Genomic DNA, 22498 nt, shown 5'->3' with positions numbered 1-22498 from the left:
TGGAGTTCAGACAAGCCTGATTTTATTCAAATTAATATATATTATGACAAAAAAACATTTCATGAAAACAACTTTTCTCAGGAACAATTTCCATTTCCCAGTTCTGTGACCCTGAAATACATGCCAAATGTCTCTAAGAGTCAATGTTTTATTTTATTTAACTGAAAAGCAAGATGACAATAAAGTGAATATTTAAAGTGAAGCTCTGTTCTGAAAATATATCTATATAATGGTAAAAAGATTTAGTTTCACAAAGCTGAAAACAATTATGAACCGAATCAGTTGGGAGAAGTAATTTAATGAGAAAAATGTGAATGCTAAGTGGGAATTGTTGAAAAACATTTTACACGTTGCCCCAAAACCACAATCCCACAATTGAGAAAGAAGGCAACGTTGGTTAAAAAGAAAGACAACTCTGGCTTGGGAGGGAAGTGAAGACAACTGTGAAAAAGAAGAAAACCATATTTAACTTAAGAAAGTGGAAACTGATAACAATTAATGAGAAGTGAGAAACTGTAGAAAACTGATAAGGGAAGCCAAGAGCTGAGGACAATGTATGGGCTGCAAACCTGAAGATAACGAGAAGCAATTTCTCTCGATGTAAGAGGAATAAATATAGCTTTTCTGAAGTTGTTGGTTTTATTAGTCTGTCTCTAGATGGATGCGCTAGAATAATCGACAGCAACAGAAAAAGCTGATGTTTGCCAGTGTTTATAGAGTGCTTGGCTGGAGCAGGTACTGGTAGGGTTGTCACCATGGGCAGTCACCTCCAAAGGCTGCTACAGCACGAAAGAGATAGAGATTTAAATAAAAGAAATGCGATTAATGCTAATCCACATAGATTTATGGAAAATAGAACATGGCAAACTAAGATTCATCTTTTTTCTGGAATTACAAGTTTGATTGATAATAATAGTGGTGGTGTAATATACTTAGACTTCTGCAAGGCAATTGACTTGGTTCTGTATGACATTTTGATTAAGCAACTAGAACAATACACAGTCAACATGGCCCATATTAAACAGATTAAAAGCTGGCTGAGTGACGTGTCTCAGATGCAACTGTAAATGGGAACTCCTCACCCAGCGGGTGGGTTTAGTGGAGTTCCCCAGGGGTCGGTTCTTGGCCCTGCGCTATTCAACGTTTTTATCAATGATCTGAAAAAATATTAAATCATCTGTGGCAAAGTTTGCTGATGACACTCAGATTGTGAGACCGGCAAACAGAAAAGAAGCCAGATCACTGCTGCAGAATGGCCTGGGTCGCTGGTTAAACTGGGCACAAGCAGATAATATAGCCAAATATAGTCACACATCTAGGGAACGAGGATGCAGATTATCAGCCACAAGGAAGGGTGCTCTGTCCTGGGATGTGGTGACAATGAGACCCCAGGGAGCTGGAGCTGGCTGTGCCCTCCTGTCACGTGCAGGTGGTCCAAAGCCACCGTGTTCCAGCAATCGTCCTGCCCTGCCTTTGGGTGCCTGTGCCTACCCAGCGCCCTGCTCTGGTGCTCATCATTCACTGGCACACTGAGAGACTGGGGGCAAAGCTGTGAAGATGATTAAAGAGAGGTAACCTTGCAGTGAGAGACCTCCAGAGATCGACCTGTTCTGCCTGCCAAAAAACAGGTGCCGAGGTATCTCAATCACATATATTTCGCCACAGAAGACTCTCCAGCCTGGCAGACAGGGCTTTACCCAATATGCAGAAGCTGAAGCAAACTGAAACCTGTAATATGGCATAATGCTTGCTGCCACACCAGCAAGGGCAATTAACCGCTGGAACAATTTATTAAGGCAGGGTGGGAACCTCCATCGTTAGCAAACGTTACATCATGCTTGGTTGCTTGCTCTGATTCAAGCACCAACAAATCTGGGCTCAGATTATACCTGGTAGCCAGACTAGATAATCACAAAGGTATCTGAAGGCCTCCTAGTCCAAACAACGATGGAAAGGAACTTGGAAACCATCACCACTCTTGCTGACTCTGCTCGTACTTACACCAGGGACCAAGTGCCGCTGTTGCCTTTCAGTCAGGCTTCACTGTGAGCAAAAGCTTCAACATGGGCGTTTGTCGTGGTGATAAGTTTTCTACCAAAAAAGCTACATCTTTTTCTTAGACCTACAAGATCTTGTAGAGTAAAAGCAGATACCTGCCCTTCAGGACCTCCAGCCTGAGAGTCACGGGTGTTTGGAACCCGGTGAGACACACGGTCCCATGGTGGAACTGTGTCACTCACTTGGAGCCCGGGTGGCTGAACAGGCCTCCAATATGAAGAGCCAATTACGGGCAATTTTAGAAGGGACAAACAGTCAGAAAGGTGACCTGCCAAGAATTCAGGCAGGGATGGGCAGCCGGCCAGGCGCACCTTTCACTGAGCAGTGGGCAGTCCCGGTGACTTCCTCTGCCTGCTGCTGTGTCACACCGGGGCATCTGCGGCTTCCGCATTACCTTGCCCTTCATGACTCTAATCCTTTTGCTTTTCCTTTAATGACTCCCCTTTTCCATCTTCCTCCAAATTAATGTTTTACTAGTTATTTTCTCTAAAAATAAGGCTTTTATCCTTGACAAGATTTCTTTTCAAATTCTTATGGGTTTTTTGTCAAAAAACTGGGCTTCCTAAACAAAGATTTGCTCTGTGTACTGATCTCTAACTTCCCCTAATCCTACATCTCAAGCAGTCAGCCTGATTCTTTTTTGGTGTCCAAGCGGGACCACACCTGACTCATGGTGGCCCAAACCCAGCTATTCACTTGCCATCTGACATTCTCTCCCTTTCTCTCTCCCATTAGCACTGCCAACTTCCCAGATGCTCACACCTCATCTTTGGTTCTTCTAGCTCTAGCTGCTCATACCTACAGCATGCTGAAGACTGACCAGGCTGAAGGCTTTCCTTGGATCCCGAGCATGGGAAGAGATGCTGTCACCCATGTTTCACGACATGTCGGGAATTGTTCAGCAAAACAGTTTTCCAGAAACCTCTCAAAACTGACAGTGTTGGGAGTCATCCTCTTCTGGAGTCAGGCTGCTTTGTCACTCTGCACAGCTGGGTGAGCAGGTGTAGCTTTGAGAGCCAGAGGTGTTCGGGAAGCAATTAATCTTGCACTGAGTCAATGTCTAAAATAGGGTAGATGATCCACTACCTAGAAATGCCAACTTCTGTGCAATGAAACGGTGGCCAGGTTCCCTGCACAGCTCTGCCTGGTAAACCCTCAATCTTTTCAGCACCTTGGAGCCAGGACTGTGGCTCTGCCCAGCAACTGGGAAACTCTGCATCCTGCTCACGGTGAAGGCAGCTCCGGGAGGTGCATAAGGACTGCAGAGACCGAGCCTAAACCTTGTGCAGACTAGAGCATGTAGGTGGTCATAGAAGCACAACCGTTGCTACAAATAGCCAAGGGCTTCTTGCTCCATTTCATCAGGGCTTAGTAAACCCTCGTGAGCTGCTGGAAGGAGATGGTTTGCAGAAAAGCTAGCCCATGGAGGGACCATCATCTACACCATTGCAACAAGGCTGAGGATGGGGGGAGGAGACTCAGTTCCTGGGACTCAGCACACAGCTGTTGGTCCACATCTGGCTTGCACAGGTCCCCTCTTGCCATTGCCCACCTGCCTGAGCCACTTCTCGCCTTAACAGGGCAGAGGCCAGTCTAACCCACAGCTACCATTGCCATCATTCCCAAGTGGAAAGACTGGCTTCGGTTTGCTCCGACTGCCTATATGCCAACATCAAACATGTTTTACAACTGACCTGCAAAGAATGTGTGTCACTGAAGAGGATATGTAGCCCTGGAGAACATAAACCACAGCTGCATTGTTTAACAGTACCTCACCCACCGGATCGGAATAATAGGCGAAGATGATCTCAGGGAGATAACTCTACCGAGTGTGTTAGCGCTACCTTCGCCAGTGGAAGATTCTTATAAATTCACTCCTCCTGCCATCCTTTCGCGAAGGGTCAGAAGATGTACTGACAATAGCAGCATGCAAATATTTCAGAACTTGGCCACACGCTGAGCAAACACTCTGGATAGCTTCACGAGTAGATTAAAATGCCAGATCAGCGAGCAGCGGTGCACTTTAAATATGCTCACTAATTTATTAAGTTTATTCTTAGCAAGCTTGCAGACTTCAGAAAGTTAAATTTCTCAGTGACAAATGGCTGGGGAGTTGGGCAGCCAGAGTGTGTGTGTCACAGTCAGATGGCCCTGGGGAAGGCAGGGGAGCAGATACCACCAAGTACACTGGATGGGTGAAAATCCCCAAGGAACAGCCTGCACGGGCTTATTGTCGAGACTGCTGTACAGCTACAGAGTAAACACCAGGGCTCTTGGCACATCCTACTCTTCTCCAAAGAGCTGCTGCCTCCCACTCTAGGCTTAGACATCCGTTATCTCTTTCCCTAGGCCTGGCTGTGTGCTATAGGTTAACCAGTCCTCAGCACACTCTTTATGTCCCAGCTTTAATAAGAGTCCCTTGTGCTGAGCCAAGTACATCTCCTCTCTGACGAAACCATCTCCCATGGTCCCAAATGACAACCCTGTCCTTTTTCCCAGGTGCCCTGATCATGGTGTGGCCAGGACCACTCCACCCTTCAACCTTGTCTGCTTTCTGTGCTCAGCCTACATGAGCCAGAGGTTTGGGCTCAGGAGCCTACCAGCGCCTCATCCAAGTGAGGACTGGTGGGAGGTGTCTCAGATGGGACACAGCAGTCACAAGGTACATCTTCAGGCAGCAGTCGTGGGTCACCACTGCCCCTCAGCCCCCTGCTGTTTTCCATGGCTCTGCAGATTTGAACCAGGGTCTGGAGTAGCAGAGTTTCATAGAATCATAGAATAGTTTGGGTTGGAAGGACGTTCCCAGCTCCCCCAGTGCCACCCCTGCCATGAGCAGGGACATCTTCACCAGCTCAGGTTGCTCAGAGCCCCATCCAGCCTGGCCTGGGATGTCTCCAGGGATGGTTCAGCCACCACCTCTGGCCAACCTGGGCCAGGCTCTCACCACCCTCAGGGCAACAATTTCTTCCTCATGTCCAGCCTGAATCTCCCTCCTTTAGTTTAAACCATCACCCCTTGTCCTATCGCAAAAGGCCCTGCTGGAAAGTCTGTCCCCATCTTTCTTATCAGCCCCTTTTAAACACTGAAAGTTTGCAATAAAGTCTCCCTGGAGCTTCTCTTCTCCAGTTTGAACACCCCCAACTCTTCCAGCCTCAGGAAGAAACTAATGCTGGCACTGCTGCTCGAGATTTATATTTTTGGTATTGTTTAGACTGAACTAATGAGTGCATTTAGGAATTCTTCTGAAAGACTGTGTGCCCAACTTTCACTATCACGCATCCCAGAAGATGAAGCATGACAGCAGGAAAGAATTCTGGGATGATGTGGATAATCCCGTGCAGCATCATTATCCAACCTCTTGGGCCCTGGGAGGACCCTGGAGACCCCATGGCACTGGGTGCCACATCAACATGAGACAGTTCCTGCCAGGAAGGGCCTGAAACTGCTGCACTGATGCAGGTAAAGGAGTCACACACCTTCTTCACATCTGTTTTGATCACACTGCTAAAGAGTAGGAGACGCTCTTCCCCCAGGAAAGCATCACAGTGGGATGGGGATGAACCCCAGGAGCCCTGGCTGCTTTGCAGGGCTTGATGGTGGAACCTGGTGGGACATTACATAAAGCCCCAGAGGAACAGAGAGAGCAGGGAGCAGGGGCACGGGGATGTATAAGCAACAGCACAAGGAATATACCAAGCTCAAATACCGCTTAAATGACCATTTCTGTCATTTGAACTCCACCCAGCAGTGAGGCTGGAGGCAGCAGCTCAGTAGCTATTTGCAATCACCCCTGCCCTTCGCCGGGCCACCACAGAAACACCAGGCGAGGAGAAGCCATCGTGGCCTGGGGACACACGCCTGTGCCGCAGAGAGCGGCGATCTCCGGGGAGGGAGCAGTTTGTCAGCCTCCAGCCCGGGGACTCCGCACGGCGTGTCGGGACGGCTGCTCGGGGTGGTGATGACAGCTGCTGGTGGAGATGCCTACGTGCTGTTTGTTGAGCAGAAATAAGACTCCGCACGTTTTCCACGGAGAGAATGCAGTGGGGTCCTTTGAGCCGGAGCTTGCAGCTATGTGAGGCTGTTTCGCGGCATTTGCCACATCTCTGGGGAGTTATTATTCATCATCCCACTTCAGAAAGGAGTTGAGCCTCTTCTTCTAACACTGGGAGGGAAAAGACTTTCCCAGCAACATTTCCTGAGCTGAGAGCAAATCCCACATGGCATTGCAACCCTCCGTCAACTGCAAATGCGTGTTATTGTTACTTGCACTGCAAAATGAGCTGTCGGACCCAAGGCAATACGTGCTGCTGCTGGTAGTTAAACAAACTCCATATGCCCCGTCCAGCAGCTGGCTGGCCGATGTCAAAGCCCTGCAAAATGACCTGCTCTGACAGGCCTTCTCCTAGTGATCCACTTTGATTTATTGCATCAGCCTGCAGTGCAGATAGGGAACATCACGCACAGACATGTGCTGGATCTGGATCCGCACCCAATTGGGTCCATGTGCTCTCTTCAGCTCTTTCATCCCCCGGACCCTCTGCACTACAGCGAGTCTTTGTAGGAATGTCTTGAAACCAGCTCCTATTGCAAGATGCTCAGACCAATTTATTGATCATTTGCCTATCTCAGCAGCAACTTAGCTTCCAGAAATGCAAAACTCAGTTTGGGAGTAACACACTATAATGTGCTGTGGGAACAGCATCACCCTGTTGCTCACAAACTCATCCTAAGAGCTGAGAAGATTTCCTCTAACAAGAGTATGCCAGATTGTCATCCTCAATAGGCCGCAGCTGGCTCTGCTGGCTACAGCACCATGTGGGGATGGATTGGCCCTGGGAGGCCTGAAAAACAATGTGAAGGGTAAAACCCACTCTGCAGTTAATGGAGAACTACATGGAGAGCAGCAAGCCCTGGGGACTGGTCCAGGGACACAGGGAAGCTGGGTGTGAGCTGCTGTGACAGCTCTGAGGGCTCAGGGACAGCTTTGCTGCAGGACAGCGTGGTTGGCACTGCAGGCACACTACTGGGGCAAGTGAGAGAAAAAAAACAGAGTGATTAGGAGTGAAACTTGTCTTAATTTGGCAGGTCCTGCCTTTCCCCAACCTCCCTCAGGGCAGAGCCTCACCATCTCTCCTCCAGGCAACCCTCAGCACCCACCACATGCTGGGCTGGGACAAGACAGTGGGCGATCCTGAGTCCACACTGATGTCGACAGAGAGAACAGCAAAGGGAACATTGCAGGGTGCCAGAAGCCTGACTTAAGTAGATGTACAGTAGACTCACAGTGTTTCACAGATATTTACTGGGAATGGAGAATATCAAGCAGATTGGACACCATTCACATTGCTAACATGCAAAAAGACAGGGGCAGGCTTCCCCATGAGAGATCAGAGCCTGCCTGTGGGATGGATGATGTTCACCGAGATGCAGACTGCCAGCATAAGGTCCCCCATCCCTCCTGAGCAGAGCCTTTGGGGACAGATTATGAGGAACCTCCCTGGGCACATGCTCAGCATTGGCAACACCAGTGGGAGTCTGAATGGGGTCAGCACAGAGCTGTCACGATTCTTGTGCCTCCTAAAGGCACCCCAAGGTCTATTGCACAGACGCACTGTGCAATGTTGGGACAAATCCAGAGAAAAGCAGCAGCCACAGACAGCTGGGCTGCACCAGGCTGGCCCGGTCCCTGGCCAGCATGAAGGACAGGTGGCAAAACTTGCTCATTTTAGCCTGGATTTCATTTTAGTTCATTTAACTCCTCAGCTCTGCAAAGGCATCTGTTGGTCCTTTGTCACACATCTGCAAGCCCACCAGGGATGCCTCACCTGTTGACACCAGGAACCACGTCGCACAGCATGTGGGTAGCTGGGCAAACAGCCCAGCAGAAACAAGGCGCCTGGGAGGTTGCACACACCACTTTCCATCATGCAGAGCTCTGTCTGTAGGGGAGAACTTTACCCACAGCATGCAGCACTACAGGTGCAGAGTCCCACTGCCAGCCCTGGGCAGGAGAGGCAAAAGAGCCCAGACCCTGCAGCTCAAAGAGAGGGCATGGCCCCACTCCTGAGGGTGCTGGTGGCCATCACACCCTCACGTCAAGGTCCGGAGCCAGGAAGTCCCTGGGGACAGCTGATAAGCTGTGTGTGTTCCAGCAGTGCCCATGCTAGCAGGGTGTATTTTTGGCTTGATGTTGGGACATAAATCAACATGAGTCACAAAATGCAGCTAAAGGCGGAGGTACGTCCCTTGCCCTGGTGCCTTCTCCAGGACAACGCTGCCAGCACTGAGCTGGTGGCTGCTGCGTGCCTGGGACATGCTGCACGATGGACATAGGCAGGTCCCAAGTGCAGTGGCCAAAGGATCATGAAGGTCACTGCACTGGGCACTCTGGCTTCAGGATCATGCGTGAAGCACAAACATGTGGAAGGGGACAGCCCTGAGAGCAGAATTGCCTATGTGCTCCATGAACCCAAGGACAAGAGTGTGCTGACCGGGAAGCCACATGCACCACACACACAGCACAACCTAGAAGATCCAGAAAGATCTTCCTGGCCCCATGTGAGTTTCTCAGAAATTACCTTGTAGCTTAAACTAAATCAAAAACACCTGATGAGTAACACCAGCTGGCAGGACAGAAGATAATCACAGCAGGTCATGGTGAGGCCACACATACAAAACCTTAGTCACACCTTGAGGCCATGCAGACACCAACATGTAGCTGGTAGGTCCCAAAAAGGAGTGTCCTCTGGTGTCTGGATGAACCTCGCCCATGCAAGATGTCCCATGTTGCCAGCTACCCCTGCAAGCCAGAAGCCCCCATCTCCTGGCAGCCAGTTGTAGGTGCAGAGCGAGCAGGGTCTGCATGGCCAGAGTGTTCACCCACCCATGGATCAGTACTTGGCCATGACCAGAATCTCTCCTCTTGCCTCCCCTGATCGCATTCCTTGCATCTTTGTCTCTGCGACTGCAAACTAAGTAGGGGCTGGCTCAGAAGGAAGGACAAGTATGGAGGGTCCCTTCCCCTGCCTGTCCCATGAAACCAGCACTCCTGGTTGCAGAATGTCCCTGCTTCACAACAAGCAGCAGATCAAGCAACTCACCTGGGATGCAGGAGGTGCAAGTAGAGACCCACTACCAGTTACAGTCAAGTGAATGATTGATGGGCCATCACAGAGAAGGCAACAGCTCTACCGCTAGACTGCAAGGCTGGCAGCAGGTACCTGGAGCCACAGTGACCTGGGAGGGGTGTTTGGGATCACACTCCTGAACGTCAGTGCTTATATCACCTTTGGGGCTCATGCACCATTTGAGCAATCTCAAATGGAGGTGCTTCTACAAAAGACAGAGTGGATGAAGGCTCAGGCTCTGCAGACTTAGCAGAGAAATCTCCCATCCGTGGATCACCTCAGCCAAAGAAATGATGAACCTGCCTTCCCTCTCCTTCCAGAAAGGGCCTGCCTGTAACTCACCACAACAGGGCTACTGCAAGTCTGAAGAGTAAGGAGCTGACACCATGACCCAATGTGCTCTTCTCCCTGTTTCCCAGCTATCAGCTCACTGCTCCTCTCCAGACACAGGAGCTCGAGGTTGGGCACAGTCTCCAGATCTGATACCACAATCCAAGGTACCCACTGGGTCCCAGTCCTGAGGGTGGACACAGGTCCTTGAGGAGAGTCTGGGAAGGAGAGGTTGGGCTTTGGGGCAGTTTCTAAAAAGCAATCTTGTCTATGTGGTATCTATCCTCTGGGAGCCAGGCAAGTGCAGGGAAACACAAGAGCTGACTGCTTTTCTGGGGCACCCAGGTGGAGCTGGAGGAGGCCAGGAAGCCTCATGAAGGAGCAGGGGCAGGAGGTACGCAGGAGAGCCTGTCGCTCAGCGCTGGTGCCTCTACCGCTCTGCTGGGTGCAAGGGTCTGTGCTGTATCTCTGAGCCATCCTCCATGCTGATGGGCACACAGGCAACAGAAACCTTGAGCTGGCATCATGAGCAATGTTCCCAGCCACACACTGTGGGACACCACGGAGCTTCCCCAGGAGCAGGGAACCATCTGCAAACTGTCTGCACTCAACAGCCAGCGTGTGCTGGAGGAGACACACAACCAGCCTGCCGGGACCCCAAAGGCAGGTGGAGAGGTCATAGAATCATAGAATGTCCTGAGTTGGAAGGGACCCGCAAGGATCATGGAGTCCAACTCCTGTCCCTGCACAGGACACCCCACAGGTCACCCCGTGTGTCTGAGGACGTTGTCCAGTCTCTTCTTGAACACTGTCAGGTTGGGGCCATGACACCTCTCTGGGAGCCTGTTCAGTGTCCAGCACCTCTGGGTGAAGAACCTTTTCCTCATGTCCCACTGACCCTCCCTGGCACATCTTCTGCCATTCCCTGGGTTCTGTCACTGTCACAGAGAGAAGAGCTCAGCCCTGCCCCTCCTGCTCCCCTGCTGAGGAACCTGCAGCCCCATGAGCTCTGCCCTCAGTCTGCTCTGCTCCAGCTGAGCAAACCCAGGAACTTCAGCCGCTCCTCATATGGCTCCCCCTCCAAACCTTCACCAACTTCATGTCCCTCCTCTGGACACTGGTGACTTATAACCCTGTCAGAACTGTGTCACATCTGGCAGAGCAAGATCCTGGTGGATCCCTGTCCCTCAGCACCAGGAGCTCCATCCTGTGTTTGCACCCCTGGTCCATGGTACCCCTAACTCATGGGGTATATGTGTACCCCAAACCCAAGTGCAGGGGCTGGATCTCTTCACTATCTGATACCCAGTACATTAACTTAGCTCCTCTCCAACAACAGGCAAGAAGGCCAGGAAATAAAGCAGGTACATTCCAAGAATACTGCAGCAGCAAACACTGCATGAATCACGTCAGACCGCGTCTGCTTCCCAAAAGATGCACTTGTTCCCCCGGGGTGGGCAGCCACCTCTGGAGTTCAGCCTTTCGAGCTGGAGACAGGTGCTCCACATCAGGGCTGGTGAAGGAGCAGGGTAACTGGCCAGGCACAGGTAGGCTTTGCTTCAGCCACAACACATGCAAGAACCTTACTGTGTCCCCTGGCCCATTCCCCTGGCTGCATCCCACCTCCATCAGCACCCTGAGCCTGGCATCAAACCAGCTCCACCAGCTCTTCTTTGGCCATGTGAGCCCGCCCTTGCCAAGTGACCACCACAGTCCTCCTTTTCCAAACCTTTCCCTTTACCCCATCAGGGCCTCAAGAGCTCCTTCATGCTCTTGGCGCAGGGGACTGCTCCTGCCACAACCCACAAACCTTCTCTGTCCTTCCGCAATGTCCCTGCCTGAATTCCAACAGCCTTTAATGTGGGCACATGTAAAACAGAGGGACCCTGAAGAAAATGAGCAATGTGACAAGGTTGCAAGAAGGGACACAGTGAAAACTGATTGAATTGAAGCTCTGGATGTGGCACTGTGGCTTAGCAAGCAAATATAGCACAGAGAAAGACATCCAGAATTAGCAAGATCACTACTGTTCCTTGTGCCTACACAACACGAGGGATGCTAGAAAATGGGAACAGGTTCAGAGAAGAACTACAAGAATGATTTGCAGCCTGGAAAACTGTACTACCATGGAAGGTAGAAGCAGCCCAACCTCTTTTCCTGATGGTTGGCCACAGCTAAAACAAAGCTTGGTCCCACCCAGAAAGCACCTGGTGCAAAGCTCTGTAGCCCAAACCAAAATGAGCTCCAGCTGGGCTTGGGCACTTCCAAACGAGAAAGCAAAGTTCCTGTTGCAAACGGCGTGGTTGCTTACTCATCCAAACCAGCTTTGACACGGAAAGAGGGGCTTTCTCATCTGGGGTCACCCAGATCTGCTCTGCCCATGGCTGCAAATCGTAGAATCATAGAATCCTTCTGCTTGGAAGAGACCCTTAAGATCATAGAGTTCAACAATAACCTAACTCTGGCACTAAACGGTGTTCACGAGAGCCTCATCTACATGTCTTCTAAACTCTCCACAGGGATGGTGACTCCACCACTGCCCTGGGCAGCCTGTTCCAATGCCTGACAGCCCTTTCTGGGAATAAATGTTTCCTAATATCCAATCTGAACCTTTCGTGGGGCAACTTGAGGCCGTTTCCTCTTGCCCTATCACTTGCTTACCAAGCCAAGGGAGCGTGGGTGCGAGCGTTACCCAAGGAGCAGCCTGGCCTCCACAGACATGAAGGACGGGACTTTTCTCCTGCCTCCCTGACTCTTTCTGGGTGCAATAACCATCCACAGAGAGCTGGAGTCAGAGAGAGGGCACTGGGCTGGCAGCAGTGGGGAGGCAGCGATTTTATTTGGAGGTGCGGGTGAGTGCAGGAGGGCCCATCTCTTCTCCAGGGGACTGTGCCAGCCCAGTGAGGTCTCTGCTGGTTTCCTCTTGGCTGTCAGGCTGCGTGTTGCAGTGGCCGTGCCAGGCTTTTAACGCGAGCACAGCGCTCGCACAGCGGGACCAGGCTGGCTTGGCCGGGCTCCAGCCCTGGCTGCCATAAAATGGGAAATAAGGGAATTGGAGCGAGACCACAGCGACCACCAACCAGCTGCCACTGGGAGCACTGAGGTGCTCCCCGACTTGCCAGGCACAAGCAGGCGGCAGCACATCACCCCACGCCCACCAAGCCTAAATGCCCTGGCAGCCCCTGGTGCAGCTGGAGCCTCCAGGGACGAAGACGAGGATGAGGACGATGCCATGAGCCTTCCCCTCCTCAGCTGCTCCCGGGGAGCGGGGCAGCCAGGACCCTGGGACGATGCGCACAGCAGACAGCGCAGCCCGCAGAACAGTATGGAGTTTTCTGCTAGTTACATGTTTTATGAAAAGTTGCTGGCAAAAACGTGCATTTTCTTTGGCTGTGTTTTGCACGGATCTGGCAAAAGTGTAACATTAGTGTCTCCCCTTGAGAGAACTTTATTGAGTGGAACAAAGTCGGATATTTTTAGCTACCCATTGTTAGCTGAAGAACAAAGCCATAACTAAGATATTTTGTCTCTTACACTGAAACAGGACTATCAGACAAATCCATGTACAGTCATATGTGGCTGCCCATTCAGATGGAGCACGAGAGGGAAACTATTTTTAGCCTGTACGCTCCACACAACAACCACATTTCCCTTCCCCTGCATGCTGGACCACCAAAACACAGCACTGGAGAGAGGGATGTGGGGTCACTGACTTCTGCTGCCCCTCGGGCCATCCGACAAATGGCATTTACAGGAGAAATCAGGTCAGGAAATCCTAAAAAATAAAAAACACTCTAATTTCTCTTGTCTTTTTGGTTGGGGTTTTGTTGTGATTTGTTTTCACTCAGAGCTGAAATGATGCACATTTCTATCAATACACAATAGGGAAAAGTCACCCAGGAGCAAGATGGATCTTAGGAAAGCAGCAGTTGTAATACACAATGCTAAAACCTGAACGCTCATCCCTTTTCCAAAAAAAAACACATATATGCCCTGAGGGCTGCTCAGATGAGGACAGAGGACACCCAGGGGCAGTGCTGGGTCACACAGCCTGCAAGGACTGGGAACCAGCACATCCCCATCCTGGAGGTGCTGCCACCCATCCCACCCCTCACAGGGGAACCGTGTTGGAAATGGAACCATTTGGTGGCTGCCAAGGCGGCGCTTTTGAAAGTATTAACCCTGAAACACCAGAGAGCCCCGTGCGAGGCCAAAAAAACCTCCCCTGAGCGCTCCAGTGCTCAACAAATGACATCAGTAGTTTATGACTGGCAACATTTTGCAATGCATTCATTTAAAAGAAACAAAGCGGGCCATAAATGCCCTGGATTTCTGAGCATGAGTGGTGCCAGGAGCTTTTTCTCAAGTTTTTGTGGGTTGCATTGGTGAGTCATGGAGAAGTCGCATTAAACAACTGAGCATTTGGTGCAACCAGAATGACCCTCCACAGTTAACAGAGCTGTGACACAGCCCTCCTATCAAATCCGGAGCAAGAGGAACAAAAGCAGGGTGCCATTGCACAGCTTGACCCACTGGGACAGATACCCTCTGCATCGGCTGGGGTGCAGGGATTAGAGCAACCATCAGAGCAGCCTCCAAATGGCTGCAGCAAAGCAAGAGCCTTCATGAACCTCACACGGCCCTTCACCATCATCTTGCCTGTGCAGAGCCAGCTGCCGCATCCTTGCTGCATTTCCCTGCCAGTCTCTCCAGGAAGGCCAGCTCCTGATCTGCTAAGTGCAAATGCAAATTCGCTAAATGCACCTTGTTCCTGTTCCCAAACCAGCAGGTCTGCATGTCGTCCCAGACCTGCCAGGCGCAAGTGGCCACCGAGGCCACTTCTGTGAGCCAGGAGCAGCAGCAGGTAGCCGTGATGACTGACCGAGCTCCGTCTCCCTACAAATGCTGCAGCACGGACTGCTGTGTGTCAACATAAACAAATGCACATGTGAAAAAGCAGCGAGAAGACCAGAAAGACATTAAGTAGGAAACATAAATTACCTGCAAACTTTTCAGCTGAGCTAGAGTGTCCTGGAGGAGGTGCTGCTTTGGGGGCTCCTTGCTTTCTCCGTGGCTTAGGGCTGCTTTTATCAGGGAGCAGTGCTTGTTTTTATAAACTTGAAGCACAGTTAGAACTGGTTTAAAATAGAGTGAAAGGAGCTGGTGCGGGTGGAATTAGACAAACTCCGAGAGCTGCTTTTCCAAAAATAAATTAACTTGTTGCAGCCCGCGGAACAGGGGCGGGCAGGCCGGGGGTGGCCGGGCGGGCGAGCGGGGCGGCGGCGGCCCCAGGCCGGGAGCTGCCCGGGGTCTCACCTGGCCCGGCCCCAGGTCAGGGGGATCAGCGCATCCCCGGGCGGGCAGCGAGCGGGAGGGGGCGGGCGGGCCCCGGCTGGAGCCCCAACGGGCAGCGGGCGGGAGAGGCGGCCCCAGCGATGAGCCCGGGGGCTGCCCGGCGCCAACGGCCCCCCCTCCCCGCCCTGCCCGAGGCTCGCTGGGCGCCCCCACTTGCAGCCCAGCCCCGCGGGCTCCGCTCCGGCCCCCGCAAGAGTTAAGTAAGAGGAGGAGCCTCCCTGGCAGGGCTCGGGTAACAGCGGTGGTGGCCGCCACCCCTCCAGCTCGGGTCTGCTCTGACTCCTGCCGCCCCCCCCACCTGCCTTCCCATCCCCGACCCACCCCCTGCCCGGCTCTTGAGCAGCAAAGCCCCGGCGGTCACGGGCATCCTTGCCCAAAGAGCCGCCCGAGCGGGGCGCGGGGAGCTCCGGGGGGTGATCAGCGGCCCCCCGGCCCCAAACCGACGGCTCTGAGCGACCCCCCAGCCCCGAGAGCCGCCCCGAGCCCCACTGCAGCGCGGAGCTGCACGTCGCGCCCGCCTTGCACTGGGTTTTTGCCACCTCCTGCACGGATCACAGCCCCCCCACTTCCTATCTGTGCACCCATTTAAGTGTCTCTGTGTTGGCAGTGGGGAGCAGGGGCAGCTGGAAAAGCCCTTCCCAGCAGTGAGGAGCTGGGCAGGATCCCAACCAGCAGATACAAGTGTTGTGTGTCAGTCCCTGCCAGACTCGGTGCCTTAAATCCTTGTCCTCCCAACACCCCTGTTTGCCAGCCCAGCTGAGCAGACTCGGGTCTCCTTGACCCTCCAAACTGCTCAGGTTTGAGAACTGGGACTTGCTGCATCTGATGTCCTAAATCACAGAATCACAGCACCCGGGCTGGCCAGGGCACCCGGAGGTCTAATCCTCGGGTAACTGAGCACTAGAGAGTTTTTTTGGGTTCAGCCCAGCATTTCCAGAGAACTGCCACCTCGAGCAGGGCAGTCTCCATCCCCAGGCTGATAACTGGGGCACCTGGGTCAGGACAACCCCCAGTATCACTTCACCATCCCTCATATTGACTCTTTCCCTTTTGACTTCAGTGCCTGGCTGAAGCCTGGAGGTTTGCAGGCTCTTGCTGTTGAGGGGGGGAACCTGGATGGAGGGAGGGTTTTCCCCAGTGCAATCCTCATCACCTGGGCTAAACAATGTTTCCTGAAAACAGGAGCAGCCCAAGAGCAGTGTCTCTGCTCAGGCCGTACCTCTTTTCTACATCAACACCGAGCCCCACAGGCTCCCTGGCTGTGCTCCCCCCACCTCTTTGGCCTCTGCCCTGCACATCCTCTCCCTGGTGCTTTCTCCTAATTGATAAAGAGAAGAACGTCCCCCACCCACCCATGCCCCACAGGTGCTACTGCTGTGCTGGGCCCTGGGGACAGTGCTGGCAGCAGCTTTTCTTCTCCTGTCCTCAAACTTTCACCCTTGCAAAAAAATAAATAAAAAAATTTAAAAAATTTAAAAAAAATAAATTAAATAAAATAAAATAAAATAAAATAAAATAAAATAAAATAAAATAAAATAAAATAAAATAAAATAAAATAAATCAGTGTAGGTTTCTTTGACATCAGCAGGCGGCTCCCTTGAAGAAAACCCCTCTTCTAGCCGGCATCTGGCCCAAGGACAGCCTTCCCTGGGCGGGCAGGACGCTGCTCCCCTGTGCAAGGAAAGTCCTTTTTTCTTCTATTTATTTATATCCGTCTTGCTGTAAACTCACCCGCCGGCGAACCTGCTGTTCGTACTAACAAACACATCTCTTTGGCCTGTGCAGAAGCCGCTGGCCGGGCAGACATCTGCAGTGGGGGGATCTCCCCCAGCCCTTCCATAAATCCTCAGCTCCCGCCAGGTTTGTTTACACGGCAGCTTCTGAGCGGAGCCCTTTCGGCAAAGCAGCTCCTCATCGAGGAGGGACCTAAGCCAGACACCCAAAAGGGCCTGCACCAATAATTTAATGGGCACGATGGTCCCTGTGGGAGGTAGTTTCATATCACACCTAGACACTCTACCTGGGAGAGGTCTGTTCAGAGTGTGTTTGGACAAGACAGAGCTACAGTCCAGAAAGTGTCCTTTAGGAGCAAGAGGTTTTTAGGACCAGGACACAAAGGAAAACAGTAACATTTCTAAGGTGGAGAGGTGTTTCTGTACTAATGGGCTGTAGAGTAGCTGTATTGTTATTTAGGCTGTCATCATTAGGGTTCAGAGTTAACAGCCCACACTGGGCAGTGGAACAACTCACCCAGCTTTGAGCTTTCTTCCAAGCTATCTGCTTTCCATGCTGTCACTGCTGAGGGGGAGCATTTGAGTTTTCTCTGGAAGGTCTTCATAGTGGTTTGGTAAAAAGGGCTCATGTGGGGCAGGATCACTCTGCAGCAGCACCAGAGCTGTGGTCCAGTGCTGGCAGCTAGACCAGGGTGAGGGGAGGAGGAGATTTGGAGGGTGATGGACCCCTCTCACAGGTGGCTGTCAGAAGGAGACCTGCGTGCTGACTGTGCAGCGGGGCCAGCCGTGTGGCAGAGGATGGACTTCATCCTTGCCAGCTCCACACGTGAGGCGTTTGTCCTGTCAGTGCCATGAGCTGACAGCACCCACAGCACAGGGGCTCAGCTCTGTCCTCCGGGCTGTGTGGACAAGGGCAAGGAAGAGGTTGATGACATGGGGACACCATAGAACCATTTTGGTTGGAACAGACTCTCAGGATCATCGAGTCCAACCATAACCTAACTCCAGCACTACCCCATGTCCCTGAGAACCTCATCTCCACAGCTGTTCAACCCCTCCAGGGATGGTGACTCCACCACTGCCCTGGGCAGCCTGTTCCGATGCCCCACAGCCCTGCCAGGAAGAAACTGTTCCAAGATCCAACCTCAGCCTCCCCTGGGCAACTTGAGGCCATTTCGTCTCGTCCTGGTGCTTGTTCCTAGGGAGCAGAGCCCGACCCCCGTGGCTCCAAGCTCCTTTGAGGCAGTTCAGAGATCAGAAGGTCTCCCCTCAGCTCCTGTTCTCCAGCTGAACCCCCCAGGTCCCTCAGCTGCTCCCATCGCACTTGTGCTCCAGCCCCTCACCAGCTCCATTCCCTTCTCTGAACTCTCCACTCAACGGGTGGCACAGAGGTGACATGGCTGTGCTGCCTGCAGACACTTGGGTTTCCTGTGTCGGCAATCCCATGGGCGGTGTAAGCAGCTGGCACAGCTGTGTGGGGTCATTTGCTGCCCACCCCATGAACCGCGAGTGGTGGCAGTGTGGCAATGGTGTGGCTGTGCTGCTGTGCACACTCGCGAGTGCTCAGATTTTGCTCAGGATAGGATGACCAGGGGGTCCCGCAGGTTTGCTGGAGGAAGCAGGATGCAGATGTTGGATCTGGCAGCACCCCGGATCCAGGCAGGTGCTGGGGACGTGACCTCGCTGGGTTTCCACCCAGCCTCAGCCTCCCGGCACCACGCTGGCTGCGTATCGGACAGTTTACTTTAGCGGTTGATGGGAGGAGGCGGAGGACAGGGGCTGCAGGCTGGGGGGCTGAGGCTGTGTGGGCGGGAGGGGCCGTTCCCGTGCCTCCAGTGTGTGTGACACGCGTTCGGTGTCACCCCGGCGGGAGAGCTGCGAGCAGGGTGAAATATGAGCTGCGTGTTCCCGGCCGCAGCTGGAGGAGTTCGTCCTGCAGCCTGGCCCTGTTCCCTCGCCAGGGCAGGAGCGGCAGGTCAGCAAGGGCCGGTGGGATCCCCGCACCAGCTGTGTCCAGCCACACTGTCCGAGCGGGGACAGAGTGACCTCGGCTGCCGGGACAACCCTGTGGCCGTGGGGCTCAGCGCCGGGGCAGCTGTATGGGAATCACCACCCTCGCGGGGTGTGTGCTCTCAGCCTGGCTCTGGGATGTCGCCAGAAAATGTGCAGGGTGATTTTTCCTCACAGCCCTTACTTCTCAGTTGCTCCTGAGGTGCTGGAAGGGTTAAATGTCCTTTGCCCAGTGTCCAGCCTGATCCTGTGCCCTGTGCAAAGGCAGATGCACCCACATGCACCCCCGTTTGTCGATCACCTCGGTACAACCACTCATTTCCATCTGCAGCCAGGCCCAGCAGCCAGGGAGCTCACAGTGCTCGAGATCCCACAAAGGACTCATAGTGTGACCCAAGTGACAAAGCACAGGACCTGCCAGAGCTGCTGCAGAGGAATTACCCAAAACCAGGATTTCGGTGCTAGTGCGAGGTGGTCAGATAACCGCTGGGGTGCTCTGAGCATGGTACAGCGTGGCTGCACTTCGGAGCAGGCAGCTCTGGGTGCCTGTGCATTTATTGTAGCTGTGCATGTGTGCAAGGATGGAGGTCTAAGGGCACTGCTGTCTGTGCAACACCACACAAGGCGGTGGATTGATTTGCATTGAATTTTGGGTTGTGTACACAGGTTGGGGGGTGTGTGTTGGCACTCACATGAGGGTGGGAGAATGGGGGAGTGTGAGCTCTGCAGCAGGATGCTCTGCGAGCTCCATACCAGGGCACACGCCATCCAAAGACCACAGCCCCTGCTTCAATCTCCCTACCCCTGGAGCATCACCTGGCACAGGGGCGTTGGACACAGAATCATAGAAGAGCTTGGGTTGGAGGGACCTTCACATCTCACCCAGTGCAGGGGAGGATTCTTTGTAGGTCACCAGCTCAGGTTGCTCAGAGCCCCGTCCAGCCTGGCCTGGGATGTCTCCAGGGATGGTTCATCCACCACCTCTCTGGCCAACCTGGGCCAGGCTCTCACCACCCTCCAGCCAAAAGTCTGTGCTGGGGCTGCTCCTTCTGCACTGCTGTGCCCTCCTGCTGAGCTACACCGAGCCCCAGCTCCCCAAGAAAGCTCCTGCCCTGCCTGCAATCTGAGGGGATGGGGGGAGACAGGCTGGAGCCTGTCCCCAGAATGCTCTAGACAAGAGAGAAAAAAAGAAAATAAAAAAGGATAAAGGAATAAAAATGACTGTTGAGTGTCTGTGGAGGCCCAAGCCACCATCTGAGGGAGGACACAGCACCCTAGGTCCCTGCTGTAGGCAGCCCGAGCAGCTCTGGCCACCACGATGCAAGACCCAAAGGCTCTGGTGTGGGGTGTATACACAAAGCAGAGATAGGAACCCCAGTGCTGGGGGGTAGCTGCAGGGCTGGCTGCAGCAGCCATACCCTAACACATGTAATAGGTTCCTCACCCCACACCCTGCCTTTCCTGGGGGGCACAAACACTTCCCTCAGGGCCCTGGCCAGTGCCAGGGGATGCAGGAACGCTCTCCTGCACCAGGGTGCTCTGCCTAAATGTTGACTCTGTCCCTTGGCAAAAGGAACCGGGCACCTGCCCGTGGATGGAGAGCAGGCCTGGGCAGAACTTGTCCCAGGGACACCCTGGAGCCAGAGCAGCCACTGCTCAGTGGTGACCGGGTCTGTCGGCAGCCGGGGGATGCTGCTCCCTCCCGCTGCCGCTGCAGACCCTGCGGGGCTCGGGCCCAGGTGCAGGGCACTGTGGATGCGGCCGGCAATGCGCTCCCCACACTATTCTTAGGAAGGGTAAAGTTTATAGAAGAAATTTAAGCTTTAAACCCAGGCACCATAAATAGTCTATTTTTCAAGGGCTCCAAGTCAGTTGTAGGCTCAGAGCCAGAGCCAAAATTTGGCAGCTGTCTTTGTTTAATGATTAATTAAAATGAAGTAACAAAACGAGACATATCTATTAACGAGGGTATTTGCAGCGTCAGTAGAGGATTCCAAATGGCTGATTTTTTCCCCTTTTAATCTTCAGACTTCTCGTTAGGAAAACAAGCTCTTCCTCCGTGCGCAGCCGGGCTGGGTGGGAAGGGCTGTGCCATGGCCCCTTGCCCTGGTAGCGGGAGGGGAGCAGTGGGCAGGCGAGGCTTTATCTTTATGGTCCTCTTCCTTTAAACAAAACCAACCCTCCGCATAAAGATTTTTCCAGTTTGGAAATTTTATTAGACCTTTAAATAAACTTCAATGGAGAGACCCTTGGCTGTGACAGAGGCAGGAGGAGGGAAGGTTTGCACGTCGCTTCAGCTCCATGCTGGCCTTTCCTCGGCGGGTGCCACACAATAAGGGCTGAAAAGGGAGCGATGGAGACGAAGGGGCATTTTCCAGGCTCTTTCTCATGTGTGCCAGGCAGATGGGGCCAAACCCAGGTGCTCACCCTGCCTTGGGGCAGCAGCGCGCACTTTTCTGGGCACCCTGCAGAGGTGTGACAAGGACGATGGTGTGGATGGAGCCAGGAGGCTCGTTCCCATCCTCTGCACTCTCAGCTGATCCCCTGACACTGGGGACATCTTCTAGCTCAGAAAACCAAGTGAAGCATGAAGCTGCCTTGTTTGGGATGTGCCCACGGTCAGAGGAGGGTTAACGTGTGCGGAGAGGTCCAGAGGCAGCTCTGGGAGGGTGTGCGAAACAGGTTCACCCTCCCCAAGGCTCCAAAGACTTAGCCACATGGGAAAGCACCCAAGTATGAGGAAAAGGGAAAAACATCCCAAAATAGTTTAGTCTTGTTTTCTGCACTGAGACGCCCAGACAGGGTGGGAGTTCTCATTGCGTCTGAGCTAAAAATTACAGTAAATAGAGAAGTGGCTGCAAAGCCCCATGTTCTGGATAAGAAGGACATGTGCAAACGCCGTCCATCAGGGCAAAGACACGCCAGGGATGAAGGTCCATAAATATACGAGGAGGGGGATAGATTTAAATGAGCTGTGTCGAGGGGTGAACCATCAAACGCCTGCTGAAGTGTGTCTTGTCCCCAGGACATTTCATGGGACAACAGGCAGTGAGGGAAAGTGGGTTCGTACATAGGGACGGCTCCGAGCAGAGGTGGGATCCAGGCATCCCTCTCCGCACGTGGGTCCAAGACCACCAAGCTCACCTGGGAGCAAAGCAGGGCTGGTTCTGCCCCAGTGGCTGGAGAAAAGAGCTGTCAGGAGGGACCTGCTCTGGGCTGTCCCTCTGTCCCTGCACTGCTCTCCAGGCACATCTCAGCTGGTAGTGAAATCCCACATAAATACTGGAGTCTGATCCTTGGAGGATGTGATGAGGATGATGGTTGGGTTGTCTCTATAACAATCAGAATGGTCCTGGACATTTGCTTCTCTGGGGATCTGCTCCTGCATCACACAAGCCATGGGAATGGGTGGGCTGGGGAACGGGGACTGGAGCGAGGCAGGCTCAGGGTGGAGAAAGGCCCCTGCTCCTCCTGCGGGGAGGAAAAGGCAGATGCTTTCCATGGATGCTCCGGGAATGTTTTAACTCTTGGGGGGTTGCCCACAGCAAGCACCACCTTCAGGCCCCATAGCAGGTCATGGAATGGGTGAGCTGGCAAAAACCCAGCAGCAACATGGGGTCCTGGACTGTCCAAGCTGTGATGGGAGCAAAGCCATTCCGGGGGTGAGGGTGGGACGTGGAGCTGGTCCAGGGTGTTGTGCCATCCTCGGCAAGGCAGGGTTCCACCTCCCAGACCTGTGCACTGTAAAGCAGTGTAATGGCAGCATTGGAGAGGGCCTGGCCCAGGGAAGAGGACAGGGCACCCCACGGGGCAGAGCTCCTGCCTGCGCAGCTTCTGGAGCTGGCTCTGCTCCCCTGGACAGGGCTCCTCTGGGAGTCTGGCCTT

The 22498-nt window shown here is 53.2% G+C and overlaps 1 protein-coding gene across 3 annotated transcripts in view; it reads right to left on the bottom strand.

The window, feature by feature from the left end:
- MYOCD (myocardin) overlaps positions 1-14675 on the bottom strand; it is a 253456-nt gene extending 238781 nt beyond the window's left edge. For 2 of the 3 annotated variants that reach the window (XM_071816398.1, XM_071816399.1), the window contains exon 1: positions 14517-14675. The gene's annotated coding sequence lies outside the window, so the exon portion shown is untranslated. The remainder of the gene's footprint in view (positions 1-14516) is intronic. The other variant, XM_071816397.1, reaches the window with a different exon arrangement.
- Between the last annotated feature and the right edge of the window lie 7823 nt (positions 14676-22498).

The sequence above is a fragment of the Patagioenas fasciata genome, chromosome 18 (assembly GCF_037038585.1).
Source record: "Patagioenas fasciata isolate bPatFas1 chromosome 18, bPatFas1.hap1, whole genome shotgun sequence".
Taxonomy (NCBI): Eukaryota; Metazoa; Chordata; class Aves; order Columbiformes; family Columbidae; genus Patagioenas; species Patagioenas fasciata.
This window is presented reverse-complemented; position numbering and strand designations above follow the sequence as displayed.